Source organism: Varroa destructor, unplaced genomic scaffold, assembly GCF_002443255.2.
Source record: "Varroa destructor unplaced genomic scaffold, Vdes_3.0 BEIS01000001.1, whole genome shotgun sequence".
Lineage (NCBI taxonomy): Eukaryota > Metazoa > Arthropoda > Arachnida > Mesostigmata > Varroidae > Varroa > Varroa destructor.
Window position 1 is genome coordinate 31,665,968 of NW_019211454.1, and position 22,619 is coordinate 31,688,586.

The 22,619-nt window shown below is 39.0% G+C and overlaps 1 protein-coding gene across 16 annotated transcripts in view; it reads right to left on the reverse strand.

Moving 5' to 3' along the window:
• Nep1 (M13 family metallopeptidase neprilysin 1) overlaps positions 1-22,619 on the reverse strand; it is a 150,862-nt gene that overhangs the window by 115,028 nt on the left and 13,215 nt on the right. The window contains exon 2 of one of the 16 annotated variants that reach the window (XM_086978405.1): positions 15,086-15,185. The exons of the other annotated variants lie outside the window; for them this stretch is intronic. The gene's annotated coding sequence lies outside the window, so the exon portion shown is untranslated. The remainder of the gene's footprint in view (positions 1-15,085; positions 15,186-22,619) is intronic. 16 annotated transcript variants of the gene reach the window in all.

The window sequence follows — 22,619 nt, forward strand, 5'->3', positions numbered from 1 at the left end:
CTTATTTATGATTTTTTACTCACATTTATGTCTCGACAGATTTCTCAGATGAGGTAAACGATTAAGCACCTTCTTCCGATCTAGCTGTTGCATTGAAATAACAGGACTGACTCTTTAATTAACTAGCACAAATTCAAGCCGCAATTTCCCGCTTACCAAGTGTCAACATAAATGGTCCTGCCTTTGAGGAGTAGCAATTGAGTCAGTTATTCTCCCCGCTAGTTTAGCTGAAAGCGTTAAGTTTCGAAAGATAATTTTGTCCACATCTGCGATGGATATGACGAACCAGACCGAGGAAAACACCACCCCCTGAGGTGTACCTCTTGCCTAATCCTTCAGTTTTAAACTGTGCTTTATCTAACTTCAGGTAAGGCTTTCAGCCTCTGAGATACGATATTGTAAGCTTGAATAACCTTCTGCTGTTAGATACTTCACAGTTTACCGGATTTGTCCTTGTAGCCAAATGGAAGGCAACATGCCCATATCTGGTGTTAATCTCGCTAGTGAGTTAATTAACGGTAAAATTCATTTTGCGATAATAGGTTATATAATATATCGCAAAGTGAATTTTACCGCTAATATATATATATAACAAAAAAATAGATAGGTCGTAGTAGCAGCAGCATTTATAGGTGATAGATAGCGTTGAAGATAGATATTATGCCTCTGTGTCTTACTGATATAAAAAAGGTGCATAGTTAATAACATTAGACAGAGACAAAGAGAAGATGTGGATAAACGTTATTGTACGTGTGGGAAGTTGAAATGTAACTACGTAATCGGTAATATATAAATGTAGTAAGTAATCCGTCCACTCAGCAAGGTATACTATGTTCAGACAATATTTCATCTTTTCGGGTACGCAAAGGCAAAAGTAGCAAAGTAGCGCGTCTTAAAATTAAGTAATTCAAATAGTAAGCACCCATAATTGGATGAAGATATATGATGATTTCAAAAGTAGACAACAGAGAATGCTGATTGCTGAGGATAAGCACGAGCTGAAACGTTTGATCATCACTGAATTTTTTTCGAAGCTGGAAATTGACATATTTGAAAATGTGCTAAGCCTTGTTGAAATTCCTTGTGTTCGTTATCATTGATCGATGATTAGCGCTATTAGTTTCAACATACAGATTGCACATAAGTATCATATTAGATATAACAGTATTCTATAGAATACGGTTATTCTTAAAAGCACTTCTATAGAAGTGCTTTTAAGAATAACCAGACGTCTACAATTATGCAGAAGCAGTGCGCCTAGTTGCGGAGGGACGGTTCTTGCCAGTCGGTACCTTGACCCCGCCTGCAACACGGTCAGAGGTTGCAGATGCAGCGGTCCAACATCCCATATTCCGGTAACTATAATTGTATCATCGTAGATATATTAATCGGTGCACGTATTTCATACACTCCGTAAGCAAATGAGCTCGTTACATTGGTCTAATAGAGCCTGAATATGAAGATGAAGCGTGTCCTTTAGTGACCTTCGAGAAACTACGACAAGCCGCTGTGCAAGCGATGTTTCTCGTGCGCTCACCTATCTTAGTTGTCTGTAAAAGCAAACATTCAAAGGGCAACAGTCCAGGCATTAATGGCTGCCTATCTGGCGTTCATATCTGGCACAAAGCCTAGGCATTTGTAAGGCAACCAAATGCAAATGTAATGCGCCTATTTTGTGTTGATTAGGAATGTTCTACAAATGCTCAAAATGAAAACAAATAATCTATTGAAATGTCTTGAGCCATTAATCGTTTCGAGCAAAGTACTGCCAGCTCTATTACTCGGGTACGGCATACAGCAGAACCGTTATTGCTAACATGAGGAAGTACAAGAATGTTAACAAATTGGATGAAGTAATTCCATTCGGAATTTAACTCAGACGGCTCTCACCCAATACACATTGCGCTATCATATTTATGCCTATGATTGAAGTTTCCTAACCTCAACTTTTTGCAATAGGCTCATGGTACGTTGCGTGTCTAGTTTTAACAGATTATATATTATTTATTGGCTGATTAGGCTGGTCAAGCTTAGTTGTAAGGTCCCCATTATTGAGAACCTAGCAGCAGGTACGAATGTCACTTGATACTCCTAAATTAATAGGTTTTTGTCACATTGGGCGGCCACCGTCGCTACGAAACGGCATATTCCATTTTTCCTGAAACATAAGATATTCGTGTATTTTTCTCAGGCCATATTAACAATAACAACAGTAGGGTATCTATAGTTACTCTAGTAACATCGCACGATAACTATGACGACCGAATGACTTATAAAATATTCTTATCAAAGCTAAGATTTCGTTCAAAAATCTGCCAGATGAGAGAGGCGGATCCAACGGCATAATGATAGTTCGTTCAACGTTTCATAAAACGTTAGGGTTAGGCTGTTTAAAGCGTGTCAAGACCTCAAGTTTCCAAAACAGTTCTTGTTTCATATATACTGCTTATTGTTAAACCTACGATTGCATCCGACCTAAAATTTGCATCCTACTTATTTGAATCTAGTAAGACTAATACCTAGTGGCTAGTCGACTAAACAAGCTTTGTACTATGTTCTAGATTAAATCAGGCACTGTCTTAGTTAAGCACGGGAGTCTTTTATTTTTTGCTAAATTTTTTCTCACACTCGGAAATTATACTAAATTAGATCTTTTATCCACAAAAAACTATTGAAGTATACCTAGCTTAATTCATACTCAATTAGCAAAATTTTTAATTACCTAATGCAGCCTGGAAGCTTTAGATGACCCAAACTTTATAATATGAAATATATAGTATACGTACGGTGTTTGGGTAAACCCAAGTTGTTTTGCCTCATTCGCAAAGCAGTACGGCGGTAAAAGTTCACCAAAAGGATCAACCAAACTAATTTTTTCTCCAGAATATAAGTGGAAAACATTTTTGTCTAGAAAAATGATAAAACTAAAGTGAAGCATTTTCGTCTGGTCTGCACCAATGGCTCTTTGCTTAGGTATTGTAGCAATCAGAAATCTATTACATCGTTTTATCTGATAACGGAATTTTACGGCGGACTGCTTACTTAAGTTACAGCGGAAGCAAAATATGAATAGAATGATTCCACGAGCGAAAAGCTAATCTTTCCATAGTAGTAATACTAAAAAATATAATAATGCAACATTTGTTACGGTTTTAATGTGCCAAATTAAAGGAACTTTCGACAGGAATGTGATGCAGTTTTTACTTGAAATTTAAACAACACAGTAAGGCTACATAGGCGAAATGAATCGAGTCTCATAATGTCTTTCTGTGTAGTGCAAACATAACCATGCAAAAAAAACAATGCCTAAAACGATTTGATCTGTTCGGCTTATAGTCAAGCCAATAGAAGCAGGACACGCTCCTCGAGAAGGGCGTGACAGCATGTAATCGTCTGACTGAGCTCGAAGTTGGCGTTTTCCAACAGAGTGAATCTTCATTCCACAGCGGATCGATAACGTCCCAAATCCAACGTATGAATTAAGTTAGAAGAGAGCTCTAACTACTAGCAGAATCAAGATCGTGGTACACTAGGACAGTTAGTTATAGAGGTAAACAGCAATCTAACTAATAATACGAAATAATAAGAGCAACTTGCTGCGGATTTGATTTTTCGAATTGGCGGAAGTGCGATTCCTAAAGAACATCCGATGTGCTTTTGAAGAAAATGATAATCCTTTAAGAAGGTGTCCTTATTAGGAGAGGAGGACAGGATTCACTAGAGCTCACAGGTATTGGTTATTACCGTATTTCAATGCAGAAGTAAGTGTTACGCCATATATCATCGGTAGTAGAATTTTTCGCCGTATATATTACCCAGCAATAAAGTTACAAGGGGTGCCTGTCACGCTCGGACAGCTATGCCTTGCTATTACAAGACAATAATTTTTACAGTCGCTTCAGAAGTTTGCATGAAGTCAACGGTCAATATTACTTATTTATTATACTTACGAAAACATACGTTTTCGTAAATCATATTGACGTAATGGCCAGACACGGAAATCAGAACTTGACTCGGTAGAAGTGGTAAAATGATCGTATGGTGGTATCATTAATATTTTTGTCAAGTATACCTAATGCATTTGACTTTCGCGTTAGATACTAAACGAGTGCAAACAATCGCGCGGGTGATTGATTTTATAGGTAGTACTATTTTGCTTGTTCTGGAGACATAAAGGCTGCACCTTAACAAACGATACATAGAGAGTGACTCTATGATGCATCGATTTTCTAAACACTTCATTATATAATTTTCCATATTTTCGACTGTGAATGTAAATGTTACTAAAGACGTGTTCTTTGCAACTATTTACTTGACTGAAAAATTTTATGCTATAAATGTCTGATATACGCAAGTTTGTAAGCAGTACGCCCACAAACCATAACGCTGCTCATTTGAGACTAATTGGGTTATTGAAACCCGGTCAAAACTGATGGTAAAGATTCCATCTCTCCGGTACGCTGATCGTATCAACATCAACAGAGTTGTTTTTTATTGGTATGGAATAGGCCTTTCACCGTCAAAGTATCGATATAGCTAAGTCTCCTCTTTGGGAGATAACAGTAATAGAAAGGCCATTCGACAGAGACCAGCCTATGATCTAATTTCCCACCATGCAGACAAGAAATATCTGCTCACGTAGAAATAAACGTATGCCATTTTTGCGGTCAGACTAATTTCATCGATTCAATCCGCACATATTTTTCCACCCTGCGGTTACCGATTGTTCCTCGGCGATGCTGAAGGTTAATTGAATCAATGCACCTCTGCAAGTGTGGTTTTGACCGCCCCTGCTTGTCAGGATCAATAGAAGACCCACTCAGTCTTACTAATGATTGAACTTCAGCCATTTTTGATCCATGTATTTTTTAATGGAAATCTCTCCTACACGTAAAACCGCCCAACATGCGGGTATCCTAATCCAGCATGAGCGCGCTGTACGTCTGTACGGCCGAAATAAGCTACCATTGAACGCTACCAAAATGCACAGTTCTCTATCTAAATCTACTTCGTTCAATATGATTAGACAGCCTTCAGGCAATTCTTAATCACTACTATAGTACATTAGCTATATATTCACATGCATAATTTACATTGTCATTATCATTATGTGCATTTTGAACGAGGTCTGATGATGTTGTGATCGCACAGCCTTTTTCCTGAAAATTTATTTAGGCAATGTGACAAATTCGGAAATAATAAAAAATCGGATTCTTGATGAAGTTGTTGTCACTCTATTATGCCTCACTTACTTTCATCATCCGAAGGTTAGCTAGGATCTAAAGTCACAATAATAATTTCACACGTTTATAGGGAGTAGCTTAGGTGGTAATTTCCAAATTGTTCAACACTCGACTTTCGCCTTCTCATAGTTAGCGTGTGGTTATTAAAGGCAAGATTTATTGCCCACAAACCCTATTTACCCCCAACTGGCAGTTATATGCTAGAGAATTTTGCATAGCTCCATTTATATGCAATATGCATCAGTCTCGTTTGAGAAACAGGGCATTTTGAAGTCTTTTGTTTCATGACACGATGTGTTGAACAAAAATTATAATGCCATATGATATGAATTTGATCGATAGGGCCTATTTTGTACATAACGTATTACACATAAGCGCAACAATATGCGTCAAATTATGCAGTGCTTATCAACCACGAGTCAATAAGAGTTTTCCTTTATTAAATATCAGTGAACAGAATCAATGAATCGTTGCCTCCTGGGCAAAATTGCTTCATCCAAACTATCTGCTAATACTGATTACTCCGTAATGCCAAATGACAGTATTGACTAGGAATTGGCTCGATCCGTATCTTCTCAGAGGGCCGGCTATCGGCTGTTCACCGTCGAGGTGATCAGACGTACGTTTTTCCTCCAGCGGTGGAAGCGGTATTCTATGGTCCAAACCTTCCATTAAACACTGCGTCTCACCTGTCGGTAAGACAACTGTCGGCCAGATATTAATAAGAAGCCCCACAAACGATTTATGTATGGAAACATAAAGCTACTACGTATCAACAAGGCGTTTAAAAGGTAGTTTAACTACGTAATCAAGATAAAATTTGTTTTTAGAAGGGATTTTTTGTAGTCTATTCACTAATAATCTAGAGCATTTTATAAAACAGGTCAGTTACCTATACGCTCAGACGAAGAAAATATGTGTACCTAATCTGGGTGGTCGTTGGTTTACTTGACTACGCTGATGATGCACACCAATATCTTCGAGTTTGCGGCGCTTTTTTTTCAAATTTTCCATAACTGGCATAAAAAATGTTCGTGAACTTCATGCATTTCCATATACTCCAATGATTTTTTCCCTAAAATTAAGACCGTTCTCGCGCTGAACGAAACATTTTTCAAGATAATCGAAGGGCACCTATTTTCTCATCTATATGCATCGTCAGCATAGGAAAGCTTAAGCCTTTTTTTCGTATTGATAGCGAGCTATCTCATTGGTATTGTGGAATATCTTGCCGATTAATCTATATAGAACGATTTCGAAAACGCCTGCAGCTTCTTCAATCGATATTTTTATGCCTATAAAACAATGTTGTAGTGAGAAAACGATTCCTAACCTAACCTAAAGCACGAGTTTGCTCAATTAGCTTAGGAATCATGAAATTTTAGATATTAAACATATAATGGTGTAGTGAATATGCGATATAGTCAATAGATAGTATCGCGTTATGAGGTCCATCGATAGATCTAGGTATCTTAAAGGATAAGTACTACAGATTCGTTTTAAACGCATGTTAGCAATGCTACAGAAAGTTTCTGTCTGAACTTAGAACTAAAATTCATTAGACACTCTTGTGTACATTAACGAGACTAGAATATTGGTTTGCCGGCAAACTTTTTTGCGCTGGTGTCGTTAAGTGTACGTAGTGGGGTGCGCACTTCGCTATTTATGACTCGGCCCTATTTATAGCTGCTTTCTGTGAATTATGAATCAACCGTACGCGAGCCCGTTCTCGTCTACTTGAGGTTCTTCTACGCTTGTGTCCTATATGCAACGAAAAATTCAAATACATATATCAAAATACTGTACATCTACGTAGCATGCTAATACATAGCATACATTTTAAACTATTCTTCATTTGCTGTCAGATTATCTGGAAATTGAAGTTAAAAAAAAAAATATCTTTAAATGTTAATATCAAGTAAGCAAATGAGATCAAATGCAGGTCTCTTCAACTTCACGGGCCAATCTGTTAGCTGCGCATTCGTAATTGCAAAATATTAACGGCCGGTTGATAGAGCTTTTTTAATCTACCGAACTAGTTCTAGATTTATCGAGGGGACGGGAGGCGCGCTAGACACGTCTCTATGGTAATGGCGAACCAACTTGCACAAACAAACACAACGGCGAGACGTAACAGGGAAGCTTGGACTAAGCCATCGTTTTAATCTTTTCTTCTGAACAAGTACTAGATACGACAGAGTCTTCTCCAATTTCGGTGAAATTTAACGTCGCCTCTCGGTGGTTTAGGAAGCGTCGCAGAGAGCGGCGTGAAGCGGATTTCTGCCCTAGGGAACGCCGATGAAAACCGAAACACTTAAGGCAAGGCTGTACATTGGCCGCAATAGTCGCACGACAAAGCGGAGTAACTCAATGTTTTCTGTTGCTGTTTTCAAGTTGGGCTGTTTGCCAGCAGGTGATACGTTAGAGGAAAAACAGAAACGTTGAAGACTGTGACGAATATAACCAAATGTCACGGTACAAACTGAAACCATTATACATTAACGAAGTTCGTCTCTGAACATCCTAATATCATCCCTGCATTCGCAGCCATGGATTTTTCAAACTGAATATGCAATTGTGCTGATATCTCGTCGGTTATTATTTACAGGTGGCTTTTAGAAAAACGCTAGTTTTTGGCTGGAAAAATTCTAGATATATATTAGCAGCGTCTTCAATATCTTCTAGACAAGGCATTTTTCCGGTAACTTAGTTTCTGTTTGAGATCCTTGACGGGCATTAATATATTGCATGAGAGAAAAGTAAGTTATTCTTCTGAGAGCTGAAAAGGCTACTGAATTCATGAAAAGATAGCCTAGGCCGACATGTTTCTACCACAAAGTTATTACATAATTTATCAATAGTGTTTGTGACAGCTCAAGCAATAGTTGTTTCCTTCTTTTTTGCTCTTAATGTTTTTTTGTTTATATGTATAGTTAAGGTTAACCTATTTCTTTCGCTGGTTTATTAGGACACAATGAGCCAGACAATGGTAGTGCATGATTCTGCTGCACAAGGTCTTCTGTTCTTACCCATGTGTTGTTTGAATTATATTTATGTCCTATATTCTGGCGACAGAATACTACATTTTCTTGCCACCTATCTTATTATAATAGAAGGTTAGATTTGCTAAAATGAAGCAGTGTCTGTTTACCTACTTGTTCATTTAAAAAAAGAGGAGTAAGGCAAGCGTAGAATTCTCTGATAAACCATGAACAAGCCAAAGTCAATCATTCGTGCGGTGGTGCATAACCTAGACTGCGTTAAGACCACATGAAGCCGTCAGGAGCAAATCGACTGCGGAAGCATGCATGAAAAATACTTGCAAGACTACACGCTCGTCGCCGGCTTACTTCATCGTCCGGTTTAGAATCGCATACGCGCTGACAAGTAGCAAAAATATCGTACAACCCCAAATACCTTCTCTTCATAAATGCTAAAAGCTATACCGTCTATTGCGCCCGGTACCCTAACCAATACAATAATTAGATATTCAATGGTATATTATTATATCTATATGGCATATCATTTACTACATAGGAAAATACTCTGCCCCGCGCGAACCTTGCTTTGATACGCGGACGTCTATAACTGTCACGAACCTTGTTTACGTTTAAAGGCGATCTTGAGCATTTAGAAATGAACGCTTTCAGTAGCTTAGCATAGTGCAGGTCATAAAGCGTTTCAGCATTACAGCGTACTGAGATTACACTGGATGAAATATAAATATCGAGTACCCACATATACGCTGATTTCCAGTGTGGATATATGTAGTAGTATTTCTGTTAGGCACTGTGTCATTGAATAAATAAATTGATGGTATTTAGAGTCGTCGAAAAGTCAGGCACTGTCCTTTAAAGTTGCATAACAACGAGAGCTATGCACGTCTTTGCAAAGAGATTAGGATCTCAGAAAAGGAGTAAGCCAGGGTGTCTTACTTATAATGAAATGAATACGAATGTCTTGCGTGTCAAAAGATGTGGGTCATACAGAAACTGATCTATACCCGCGGTCCAGCAATGCCTTTTGTTAGCAGTGTAGCATAGAACCCAGTCAAGGTGCACAGACCCGCTACTGGCACCCACAACATGGGCGGGCAACGTGGACAAGTAAATGAATTTAAAACTTGCGGTTTGTCCTGCATTATTTATGTCGTACTCTGCGTATCGGAGCGCAATTTTCTTATCGAATATTATCCTATTATGTAGATAACAGGTGTGCCGATCTCGTTGATTCTTGCGACAAAGGGTGTAGGTAGATAAGGTGCAGTACAAAAGAGTCGTTAGGTAGCTGCAGATCAATGTGGATGCACACCTCTATAACAGCTCACTTGATCCTATATTAGGCCTTTGGAGATGCACAGTAAAACACAAGACCGTTAACTGATTTATTACATTTGAACTATTCAACGCCACTGCATGATTTCCCTATAAAAAAAAAAAACAGAATTAAATATAATATATCAACATTCTGATACATATATCTGCTGGAATACATACAACATACAAAAACGAATGGAACCAAAACGCGCCAAAATACATATTTACTTATGACGAGAAAGGATTGACTATTGTTCATAATGCAAGCAACACAGGGTTTATTCCGAAAATATTGATGGTCTATTAATTTTTTAATGTTAAGAAATTATCAAGAAAATCATACCATATCGGTATCTGTACTAAGAAGCTCAGAATCCCGGAAAGCGTTTAGTCCTCGTAAAAGATGATTGCCAGCCCAGAGGGGATGCAGCTATTATGCAGTTTTCAAAAATTAGCCGTCGATGCATTATGACCGAAATGTTTTGCTTATATCGACTGAAAGCGTCGAGGTACAGGGCAGTATGAGAGCTCCTGGGCGGTCACTCGGATGTTCTTCACCCACCCATAGCTTTCCGTAACAAGGAGAGCTAATGATAATTGATGGGCCTGAAATATCTCCTTACAAAAGTATCGAAAAGATTTGCAAAAAAAAAAATTGTTATACGTAAAATCATAATTCTAATTGCAAATGAATTGTACCGTATCGGTGCCCTAAGGAGCTGCGAGTGTCGAAAAACACTTAGTCTTCGTCAAAGATCATTGCCACGTTAGAGGAAACGTAATAGTTGGTATACTAAGACGTGTGAAGCGTGTCCGAGCGTTACGTCGTTTACGCAAGTAGAGTAATAGAAAAAAAGATGATTCTGTGACAGTCTGCAGGCCCGTTCGCTCAAAGCTACGATGTTGATAAACGAATAGTTAAAATCTTTGCGCAGATATCACACTTCGTTAGATAGGTTGCGATCCGTTCATATGCACGGCGCATTATTATATTGAGGAATGGAGTTGAAAGGACAGAAGATAGAAGAAATGCTGTTGTGTTTGCACGACGACTATTTAGCTCTTCACTGCTGAAGGACGATCAAACAACACACTTAAAAAAAACTTTTCTAACTGTGAGAATAAAAACAATATGTAATTGGCCACTCGTGTGTTTTTGCATATCCGTGTTATTCTATATTTCGAATTAATAGCATTTTCGAGACGAAATGCGGGTTTATAAATATGGTACGAGTAAAGTATCATTTCAAACGGGTGGCCTTCAGTATGGAAACAAAGTATGTTAACGCAAATTTAGACAATTTAACGAGTCCTAAAGTTTAGTAGGCAAACAGCTTGCCATTGTGCCATCACAGACACTTTAAAATAGCACAGATAGAGGTCTATATTTTATCTTCGACACATGACATGCCGCCTTTTAATGAACCATAAAAAAAATAACTAAATTAGGATTACTAGCCTAATTGTTCATTACGCAAGAGAACTCACCGATTAAGATTGATCTTTAATGCAACATTGTCGAAAATTAGCTGAGCTTGTCCCTGTATAAATTGTAGGAGGCTATGATTATGCTACGCCCGATTGTTTCCAGTAGGAAAAATAGCTAGAAAAAAGTTTGGATTGTGGAAAAAATTTTCCACTTATTTTTCATATACCGCAGATGTAAATACAGCTGCGTAGCATACCGGAAACGCAATGACATCCATCTTCCTGTAATGGGGTTTCATTCTAATTGGTTTCATACATTGACAGATAGCCCCCACTTACCACTTTCTCCCTTTAATGGATAGATAGACTCTTTGCCAAATCTCATTTGGGCAAGCACCGCAACAAGCGTAACAATTTATACACTAATAAGGTTCAACCTATGTAGATTAAGCAAGGAGCAGTGGGCCGGGACCCATGTAACTCTACTGAGCTCGTCTTTCAAAATAGGAAAACTAGAAACAATGACCGCACAACTGTATAATACACTCGGATTCTACAAAATACGAAATAAGGGAAAGGCGCTCAAAGGACGAGCTGAGGCATGAAATGTCAGCGTTTCACCCTTGTCAAAAAATCAAAAAAATTAAAGTACAGTAAAAGTTACCATTGCTTTTGCATTTTATACACTTGATTTTACAAGAAACGAATCTAAACTATGTCTAAGAATTTAATCTTTAATTATTTGTTGATTATACAGATTGTACCTTAACCTGTGCACGTTTTTCTCAGTAACTCAACGCGGGAAACAGTGATTCTGTAAGCAATAAGTGTGTAGTGGGATAGACTTTTCATGTAATGCCGCAGTCGACATGCATGGATAGTGTGACTGCCGGTTGATTCGTTCAGGTGGGCTAAAGAAAAAAATTTATTCGCTATTTTGAGACTGAGAATAGTGTGGGTGGCAGAATGTCTAGTGTCACTGGAACTCGGAACTACCAAAAACTGCTCAGATAGCGATCACGTCCAATCAGAGGGGACCCACAAGTGTGTTAGGGTCTTCTTTAGATTAGAAAAAACCTTATTATATACATTTAACTTCGGACAGATGCGACTCTATAAATTCTAGCCGACCTTAATTCTGATCACGTCGATTTATAACTCCAAAAGTGTACGCCTTCTAGCTCCCACAGGCACTCAAAATAATACATTTTAAACAATATAATAGTTTTAATAAGAGTCACAATTCAACTGCGCTAAGCCTCGCTTTTAATTTCTTTATGAACCGGCAATAAATGTCATCGGCGGTTTTCGAATTTCAAGACTGTCCTAAAGTTCCACGGCCGCACATAACGAAACACATAGATAGTTTATTCAGGACACTGCCTTCAGAGCTGGTAGAGATTGAGCGCGCTTATTATTATTCGGATTGCATTTTATAGGTCTACACTAGTCTGGTGGAATACCTTCTACTATGTGTATCACCGGTGACGGTCTCCATTTATTCGGCAGAAAATCAGTCTTCAATCCGTGAATCCTTTTGACGTGAATTGACGGCCCACTTGGCGCACACACTTGCCTGAGACATCGGCTTCAGGTCAACTCCAAAAAAAGATACCAGTGCAGTCGCACTTCATCAGTGTTCGAGAAAATGCCTTTTGCAGTGGACAAACAACAATGGCGGCAAGACCACCCTGAATAGGAAGGCTATGTTCATAGAAAATCGTCAGTGAACTTCGTAGTGTATACACGTAGAGACGACAACTAAATATCTGTGGATCTATTATTATAGCTACTTTGAATTGAAATAGTAAGTCGGCCAAATGAATCTAGCACTCTTACAGTCGTAGGTAGAACGCTGCTTTCGGTTCATGTTTGTTTAGGTGAAATATACTGTATAATTAGTTAGTGTCGTTAAACCAAGCTATGATCTAGAAGCCAACGTGTGACCCTTTGATCTGAGATCAGGAGTGCTTGTCTACAAGTGAGACAATGTGTATGCTTCGATAGGTTGTCCGGTTGGCAAGGGCATAATAACAAGATTCCGCGAAAAATATGTTTCTATCGCTAGAGCTAACATCTTTGTCGTAACGCAGATATATTTGGATGATTACGTACGTCAACAATTCATCCACTATTGCTTTTATTATCATATGGCCATCGACTTTTCGTCCCTAAAACGGTTCGGCCGCGCATCCTGAATTAAAAAGAGGCTAAGTGAAGAAGCTCTGCTCGAAATACAAATATAGAATTGAGCTAGTTATATATATATCGAGTCCCAATACAGAGAAAAATTAATGACAGTAATACAAAGAATCTTATTAAATAACGCCTATAGGCGAATTGCTTATACTGTTTTAAGTTGTCAAAAAACTAAATTCCCATCACATAGATTCAGGGAAGTAAATCTATTAGAACGAAAGTTGCTAACATAATAGTTACTAAGTACATTGGGCATCTCAAGATTATCAACAAATTCACATTTGTCTTATGAATTCGATGATTCACTTCCAACAAAAGTTGGCTCTGCTATTTTTGAATTTCACGCATCTGTCAACTGGCTCAAGTTTATGGTCTGCTATGTAGGCAGCATTAGTTTATGGGATTTTAAGCCCAAAGTCAGTATGGGGCTGGTCAGGAAATCGAAGACCAGCAAGCTATGCCTGGAGTTTCAGTATTCTCTTTACATATTGCTATTGCCAACTATGAAGGTGCCGGTGCAACAAGTGAAGCTCCATGACATAATTTCGGCAGGACTGCATCGATGAATAATCGAAGGCATAATCTGCCTTGTGTGTACGTTTCTAAATATACTTATTTGCACCTAGAGTCCATTAGTCGCTCAGTACTTCCAGCCTGCGTATTTCTTACTGAGGCCTCGTGTTAACTATTCTCCATTCATATCTCATCATAAAAACGGCACCAATGAAAATGACAAGCGTTAAGGAATTTTCAAACTGTACACCTATCAGAAGCATAGAACGTAGACTATATCTTCATAGAATATCTGACGTGTCTAGTCTTTGTGTGTCTTCACTGTGCTCACGTGATTCACGTATAACGAAAATACTAATAGATCCAATTGGAAATTGTTATACGTGTCTCGAAGGCTTTGTTTTTTTTTGTTCGCTAAGCTAAGAAACGCCTAAATGGAAGAGAGTCGTCTGGAACTTTTAAGTATGGTGACAAGATATAATCAGTAATAGCGAGCAAGCAAATTAGCTCTACCTTTACATTTAATATAGAATTGATGTCTCCTCTTCTTTCGTTTAATTTACGTTCAGAAATTTCTAGAAAAAAACATCTGCTAAATATGTGATGCCGTCTGTACGTCATAAGGGTGCAGCATTCCTAATATTTGTTTGTTAGGTCGTACTGTGTCGTACATAGCTTCATGTAACCTATGGTTACACCCGTTTTTAAAAATATATTAAGTGAAATGAATGTTGACAACATTTAAAACAAAGCAGCTGCGCGCTTGTTACTTGCTTGTATTATATTACTTGGAAGACTACTTGCTTACTACGTCTCTAGTTCGTTTTCGTCTGCGGCCTCCTTAGACTAGGAGAAATATCGCTCTACGAAACGCGAATTCACGACCACACAACTGCTAGATATTACTCAAGAGGGGGCCTGTGCAACAGTGACAAAACCAAGTTTAATCCTATAGACCTTGTTTTTGCTAAGGCGCTCGGTGTAGTAATCGATTGTAGATTAATGGACGCTTGAATATTTTTAAGCACTGACAGGCGCTCAGCTAGGCGCTAGATATGTAACTATGTTGAAAACAATTCCTTTTAACTTTAGCACTAGTGGAGCTTACCCATTCGGGAGGCTGTTGTCACGGGCCAGTTCTAGCTTCCACTTTTGCCCAGGGTAAAAAATATTGATGAATGAAACGATATGATTGTTTCTCTCTTCGTGCGGGGTGTCCTCTGCACAAAAGATAACCAATGGTGTGTTCTAAATAGATGTGTTATTTACGTACTAAATTTTACGAAAGATCTTGATATCATTGCCTCATCACCTTCGTTCGTATTATTGCTAAAAGCCCTGAGCCCTATGTAAATTCATTTAATAATATGCTTTGTATGTACTTACGTATGGCGGCTTCATGGAGAACGACAAATCGAACCCCGCGAGCCCCTTGAGCGTGTATAATCCAACGTTACCCGGCCCTTGGAGTGAAAACGAATTGTGCCTAAGGAAGACATACCGATCGCCTCTATCTCATTACTTGATGAAAACATGGATTGGCGTATCTGACAGCTTAATCGCATTTCGACACACATCAATCTATTAAATAATTTCAGAAACAGACAGACAATACCATCCTCTAAATAGGCTAAAACCAAAAGACCCTAAGAGGGCCTTTATTGCGGAAACTATAAGGTATTAACTTTGAATATACGTACATAATAGTAAAATATAGAAAAGACTTTCTCATTCAAATAATCTTAGATTCATGAATAGATCTGTGGACATAGAATATGTATTCACAATAGGAAGTACGTAATGCGTAAATATTTGATTGACCCGAGATCATTTTTTCATTAAATCATTAGTGGCATAATGTTTAACGTGAGTATAATAACTCTGTTATTAAAAACAAATTAATGTTTATTGGTTCAAGTCGCGCATCTGACAAACAGCTGGCTTAATGCACTTTTAAAATTTTTTTTTCTCGTTCTCTTAGTGAAGAGAAAATTAGACCCAATTTTAAAAACGGAAATCATCAATGAACTAATACAATCCCAATGTTCCAAACGTGGAAGTTCGCTTTAAATTTTCCAGCTTAACTATCACTGGTAACGAATTGCAATCGACCACCCATTTTCACTAGCGTTATATACAAAGATTGGTGTTTACGGCTATTGGTCCATCTGTTGCAATCTCCAACAATATTTTGCTAGAAAAATGCAATGTTGTAACCTATTTTTTCAAAGAATAGAATTGGCTTTTTTTCATCAAAGGAAATCAATAATTTTATTGGTCGGAATTGATAATCGGTAACACTACAGGCGACACACAATTTATCAGTGGAAAACAAATCTGCTAACTAATGATTACTACCGCGCTTTACAAACTATGCACAAATTTTAGATGGTTTAACTGTTACAAATATTCGATTTATAATGAATACTCTACCATGCCTAGCCAAATACAAATACGTATGTACATTTTAAAGAAACTGACTCACAAAATTCGCCTACATTTTATGCATACCTGTAACAGCTATATAACCTAGGTTTGCGAAAATTGAGCTGGCCGCGCACTCATGTACGTAGTAGTTGCGCAATACGTTTCACTCACTGTAGCTTTCCATATTCGAAAGCGAAGCAATGCCACCTTTAACCGGTCCAATTCCTCATGAAGACGTCGTCGCCAATGTCTAGTTGTCAAGAGGCACTTCTCCGTCTATTCCACGTCGAGGTAAGCAAAATTGCCTTAGTTGTAGTTGCTGTATAGAAAGCAAGGCCAAGGGCCAAATAGGCTCCGGGGCTTTACTGAGACAGAGTTTCACAACGACTTTAAATATAGCATACAGAAATGTACATATCCTCTAATGCGGCGTTGATGTGGGCGCCCTGCACTGCAGGGGTTCTCAACTGCGTTCTCAACGACCCATATTTGCCCCTTTCTCTCGACGCCCTTGCGAAGTAGGGCGAAGGAAGTAAGTAAACATACACGAAAGTTTTACTTCGCAAAGAATCCTTTGTGTATTCGAAAAACGTTCACTAGAAACTAGAGGGTCGTGTGAGGCACAACCTGAAGTGCCGTTTATTGATTTAGAGCCATTGAACCTAGCCTGGTATACAGCTAATGCTTCATCCCTCCCCCCTCTCTCTCTCTCTCTATCGCTCTACCCGTCCCCTTTTCTTGCTCTGTTCTAACAGAAACGCTGGTAGAAGTTGACCCCGAGTTTTTGACTTACAACGTATTGTCGCAACGAGCTTAGCAATCATCTGCAAACCTTAGTTCTCAAAATTCAGTTGAGATGCCATTTGAAGCGTATAGGAAGCAGAGGCAATTGTTCGACAAAGCCGGTGAACGAACATCACCGAAGGGACGCAGAAAGCCTGAACTGGATAAACTCTGGTGAGTTGGTGCCCGGTCGTTTTCGAAGGCCTACCACTTATGGCCTTCCGCTCCCCCGCTGATTATGCCCAAGAGCTTTACCTGGTTGGCAAAGACGGGCTGCCAAAAACGTAGGTCTGCATACGTGGAAATCGGCATGTGATTTTACGGAATGAAAACGGGACGAATTACGAAACTTAGTCAATTGGCTCTGAATTCCGACTTAGACATCGGCACACGATTTTCAACTCTTTGAAAATCGACAGTATTAATCCCAGCTGGCTTGTCATGGGAAACAATCACTGGTTTTGCTTTAAATAGTTTCACGTAATTGGCTCGTTTATTATTATAATCTTAGTTATGCGGTAGCATATTCGGTATTATCCACTTTCCAAGGCCTAGGAGTACTACCCATCGATTCTATTCCACGTCAAATACGTATAATATTTGCCTACTTTAAATTTCTAGATTAAAAAAAAAAAACGATTTCTGCCGACATTTACAATAAGCAATTTTTGAGATTAGAAGACTGAATTCGTTAAATACGAGAAACAATTCCCCGAACGCAACTTTTCAGGTTAGGCCTCTTGGAAGGCCTTCTCGTTGCATCCTCATATATTTAATTAATCAATTACATCGTTATTGCAGGTTGTCTTGCGTGGTTTTTAAGTCTATATAGTTACGATCTATCCAATACAACTCATTCAAAAATACGCGGCCTTAAACCTCGAGTGGTATGTGATAGTCTACAGTCAAGCTGCACCAGAGACACTCTATATGTATAAGTCACATAGATTACTTGTATGAGGTATCTTAAGGGATACACTTTCTTAAAATATTAAAACAACTGTTTGATGTACGGTTGGTCCAACGGGCTTTTCTATCTAGCGGTCGGCTGCAGGCTGTTAGCCAGCTCAAGGGAATCATTATAGTTATCAAAGAAGGTAAACTATTAAAATTTCTCAAACTGGGCTATAACTGCTTCTCTTCCCACTTGTCATTTCATAGAGATAATATGTGTCACATAATATCAGCGTTTCAAAAACGCCTATTTTTCTGAGAGAACAAATAACCGACCACACACTGAACGTAGTTCAAAAGGATGAGCACAGAACGTCTTGAACAGAAAGCCGACGACGATATACAGATACGCCTTTCTCAGCAAAGCCAACATGATGTCGTAGCTTCACTAAAGTTTAGGTGTAATTTACAAGCTAATGTAAAATCTCCACAAAAGCTGACTGCGGATACCCTTTATATATTTGTGAAGCACACTTTTAGACATATGTTAAAACTGAACACACATTAGGACGCCTTGAAATGCAATCTACCGTAAATACACTGTATTATTTCCACGCTGTAGGCTTCTTCAGAAGAAAAGAATTGACAGTCTATGGCAAACCAGCAAACGTTGGCCCTCTTTCGTTTGCAGCGATTCGTGGCCTCCCAAACCTGTAAAAGCACGACTCAAACTGATTATGGCTGTATATATGATTTATTGTTTAGTTCCTATGGATCAAACCAATTGAACGTGATAACCTGAAAAAGAAGAGGGCGAACAAAGAGATTTAGTATAATCCCACTATTAACGGCTTCTGTCGTGTATTCTTTTTTTCGGAACAAAACACGTCAATGTCTACTTTGCTGCGCGCCTTTTTCCGGTAAATTGTTGCCTATTACTTCTTATCAGCCGAAGGACAAGACAGTTCAGATCAACTCGGCGTCGTCTACAGCAGCAGTGCGTGTCTAGTAAGAGATTCGTAATGCAAAACAACAGATAATTCTATGCCATCGCACCCTTTGTGTGCTATCTGTGCCTTGCCAAAGTGGCTTTCACTTAGAGTTTCGTTTCATCCCAGGGCCAGTCGTCTGATGGAATACCTAACGGCGGTGCTGAACATAAAACTCGAAGCATTTACTTCAGTTACCGGAAGAAATCTCCAGAATCAAAACATTCACGTTAAGCGTCCTCTGAAGCATATGCAAATAAGGCATTGTGTATATGGTATACTTACATAATACTTATATGTATGTTAAGTAAAGACTTTTATTAATATAGGCTTCCTAACGTCACGTAATAGATCTCGGCCTTCGACAGCAGTCACTTAGGTCTAACATAAAAAAAAGTTACAATACATGTAGTTATCGTATGCTCTACTGGGGTCTGTTCAGACATGTGTTTATGTGTATGAATTGTAGCTTCGTACCAAAAAAAAAAAAACATTTTTTTCTGTAAGTGCACTAGAATATCATCGTTATAATTTGCAAAAAGTTAAAAAACCGTGCGTCTAACGACAAAATCCCTTTTGCATGTGAAGGTGCCTTAACTAAGATGCGCAACTTTTAGATTTCATGAACCCTGTAAGGTGCCTATCAACTGTAATGGATTGAGCCACTTAGCCTTTGAGTATAAATAACAATCAATCGCTTTAGTAAGCTACTCGGTTCGCGGGTATAACGGTCGAGTGTGTCTGCATTGAATCGATGCCAGCGTAAACACTTTAACGACCGTAATTAAAACGTAATGGGCTATTAGATATCATTATCCATAGCATATAAAGCTTCAGTAGCATAGGCATATTCGTCGTAAACTAAGTCGACCTTCAGCCTGGAGTGCCTTATTGCTTCCACCTGTAGTGTATCTTAAGCATTACTTCGGAAGCAGTGAGATGCACGTATCCAGCTTGGTGACTATAAATGACAATGATTTCACCATTTCTGATATTTTTTGTCATACGTCAACTTCTCATCTAATCAATGTGCCCATGGAGAAACAAGGCGAAAAGGAAGGATTGGGAATGGATGGCATGAACTATACGTCTGGGTGCTAGTTGCGGTCGTAGTGTATGTACATGCAACGTAGGCCTGGATCTCTTTTGTCGATTTATATGGGTAGGTGCACTAGGGTAAAAAAGACGTTACAATAACAGTAACACGATGCGGCCAATACCGTCACAAGCGTGACCAGCGGAGGAGCTCATAGAAGCCTTTTTCCCCGTCCATCTCCGCCTATTTAGTGCCTTCGTCGATGATAGTGGCGGCAGCGGCGGCAACCGTCCTGTAATTATCATTAGCAACAACCACAACGGCGACAACTTCATGAAGCAGTTGCGCATTGTCGTCCGGTGCTGCAACGAGGTCTGTTTGCCAAAACGACTACTTCATTTTCTGTTACGATCGCTTCGCGACGTCGCTTTTCCTTCTCTACTTCGCCATCAGCAGCTTCATCGTTCTTATCTTCGTTTTTCCTCCTATTCGCTCCTGTAGCCTTCGTAGGAAAAAAGGGGAAAAGAAAGAGCGCCGGCAGCGAAGATGCACATAAAAGAAGATAGCCTAACACTAGGACTAATTAAGGCCAGGTAAAGTTAGGGTCGGCTTTTTCTGGCTGGAAAACGCGTTGATATGAGATGAGAATGCGTTGTCATTGTAACTAACTAATAAGCATGCAGTTATGGTAATTTAAATCTTAACTATCGCAAAAACTATCAGATGTTAATACTTAGAAATATAAGGAGAGAAAAAATAAGAAATTGAGGAAGATACGATATCATTGCTTAAGTTAATAGCTGCTCGTATGGTTGCCACGTCGTTTCATGAATCTGTTAGAGAAACCCCAAATAAGTCCAGCGAGACCCATAACGGTTGGGTTCCTAATTGGAGTAGGTCTTTGATGCTATATCCAAAATGCTAGTTCTGAGGACTTGTTGACCTGACATGAACGATTAGCACTGTCAAAAAAAAAAGGTGAGGCAGAGATACCAATTAACGCATTAACTGTTTAAAAGATTGCAATTCCATCAAGACGGAACAAACAACATCAACAACAACAGTGATAACGATGGCTACGTGCTCCGTCGAAGCTCGCGGTGAGCCAGACGATTATCAGCAGACGCTGCACCGCTTTTGCTGAGGGTTATTAGAGTTACAGGTCGTGCATTGAAAAGAAACCATAACGCCTAAGATCGTTAACCGGTTGCCGCACAACTCCGGTAAATGAATTTACGAAGAGCGCTTTAATCATTGATTTATGTTGCGCTGCTGAATGAAAATCGCGTGAATAGCGAACACAAAAAAGAAAATAAATGATCGATAACTCTTTTCTGTAAATTTTTTTTTTTTTATAAATTTTATATGTTTTGCCACTGTGAATGTGTGTGTTATGTAGTTGCAACCAGGAAAACGTTACGAATATATTAACTATTACGTATATGTATGCATTTAGTCCATGATGTTTTCAGTTTAATTTATTCTCCTGTAAGTGATCTATAGTTATTTAACAAAGCAGCTTACTCCGAGCTAAAGTCGTAAATCAGTATATCTGTATTGGATTACACAGGTAGGTCTAATCAACTGTCCAGCAAACTCTGAAGAATACAGGGTGTCTGATGTATTAAATGGCGAAAATCATGGAAAATCTATCTTGCGTAAACGATATGCACACCCAAGAAAGGTCGGCCGTGTAACAGGAAGATATTGCTTAAATTCTACAGTATATCCGAATACATCGTGCGTTGACGTAAAACGTAATAGCTAAATAATGCCTGCGATAGGGCGGAGTGGGCACTCTCCCTGTTTCGACATAGATTAAGTTATCTTGCTCTATTACGTTTAATTCTAATAAACGATCTTGCAATTACCCAATAGTTAATGTAAAATTCGTAATGTTATTCGTGTATTTTTACACGCACGACGCAGTTACCTACTAACCGTTGCAAAGTATTCATTGTTAAAAAAAATAGACGCCTACAAGGTACAATCACTGAGACATATCATGTAGTGCTAAGTTCTTACACTGTATCGTTACAGGCACAGCGGTCGGTGGTACAGGCTCAATTAGACCGTAGACTGCAGTTTCCCACTTCTGTGGTTAATTTGTCCTAAAATCTAGCTCGGTCACTTCTCTCTGACTTGACTGGCTGGAATCAGAACCTCGAGAAAAGACGCCACAATTTCCTTGACTTTACGCCGTTGCTGCGTATCGCAGCCTACAAACTCTAGCGACAAAATTTAATTCTTCTCTATGAAAGGCATCAATTAATTGACATGGTAATATTGTATTCCGGACAATAATCGCAGAACTGTGAAATGTTGTTGTATGATAAGCAAATACACCGCTTGCAGGCGTTTCCTACTTCAGGATAGACCCATAAACAGCATCGATGCTAACAGTTTGGGTCGTCATTGTTTACCTTTTATCGCCAAGTTTTGATAGTACAATAATCTGGTAGGTTGGCTAGGGGAAATGGGCCTTCGCACGCATACATGGGGACAGTTACGGCTCAAAGCTCGCTTCGCTGCTAAAAGTTGCCCCCACACCGGGTGGTCGGTTAGCCGTCTGCTTCAATATCTATGCGATGCCATCCGCCCTGCCCATCACATAATAACAAAAGTGAAGGGGCCCATAACCTTTTACTTTAGATGCGCTACATTTACACGCACGAGAGCTTGCTGCGCCGCTGATCTGGTCGCATGTATTGCCATTCCGCCTGTCGTAGAGCTAGAACTACGACGAGGAGAGGATATCAAAATATCATTTGAGATGTTGCCATGTTAGCTG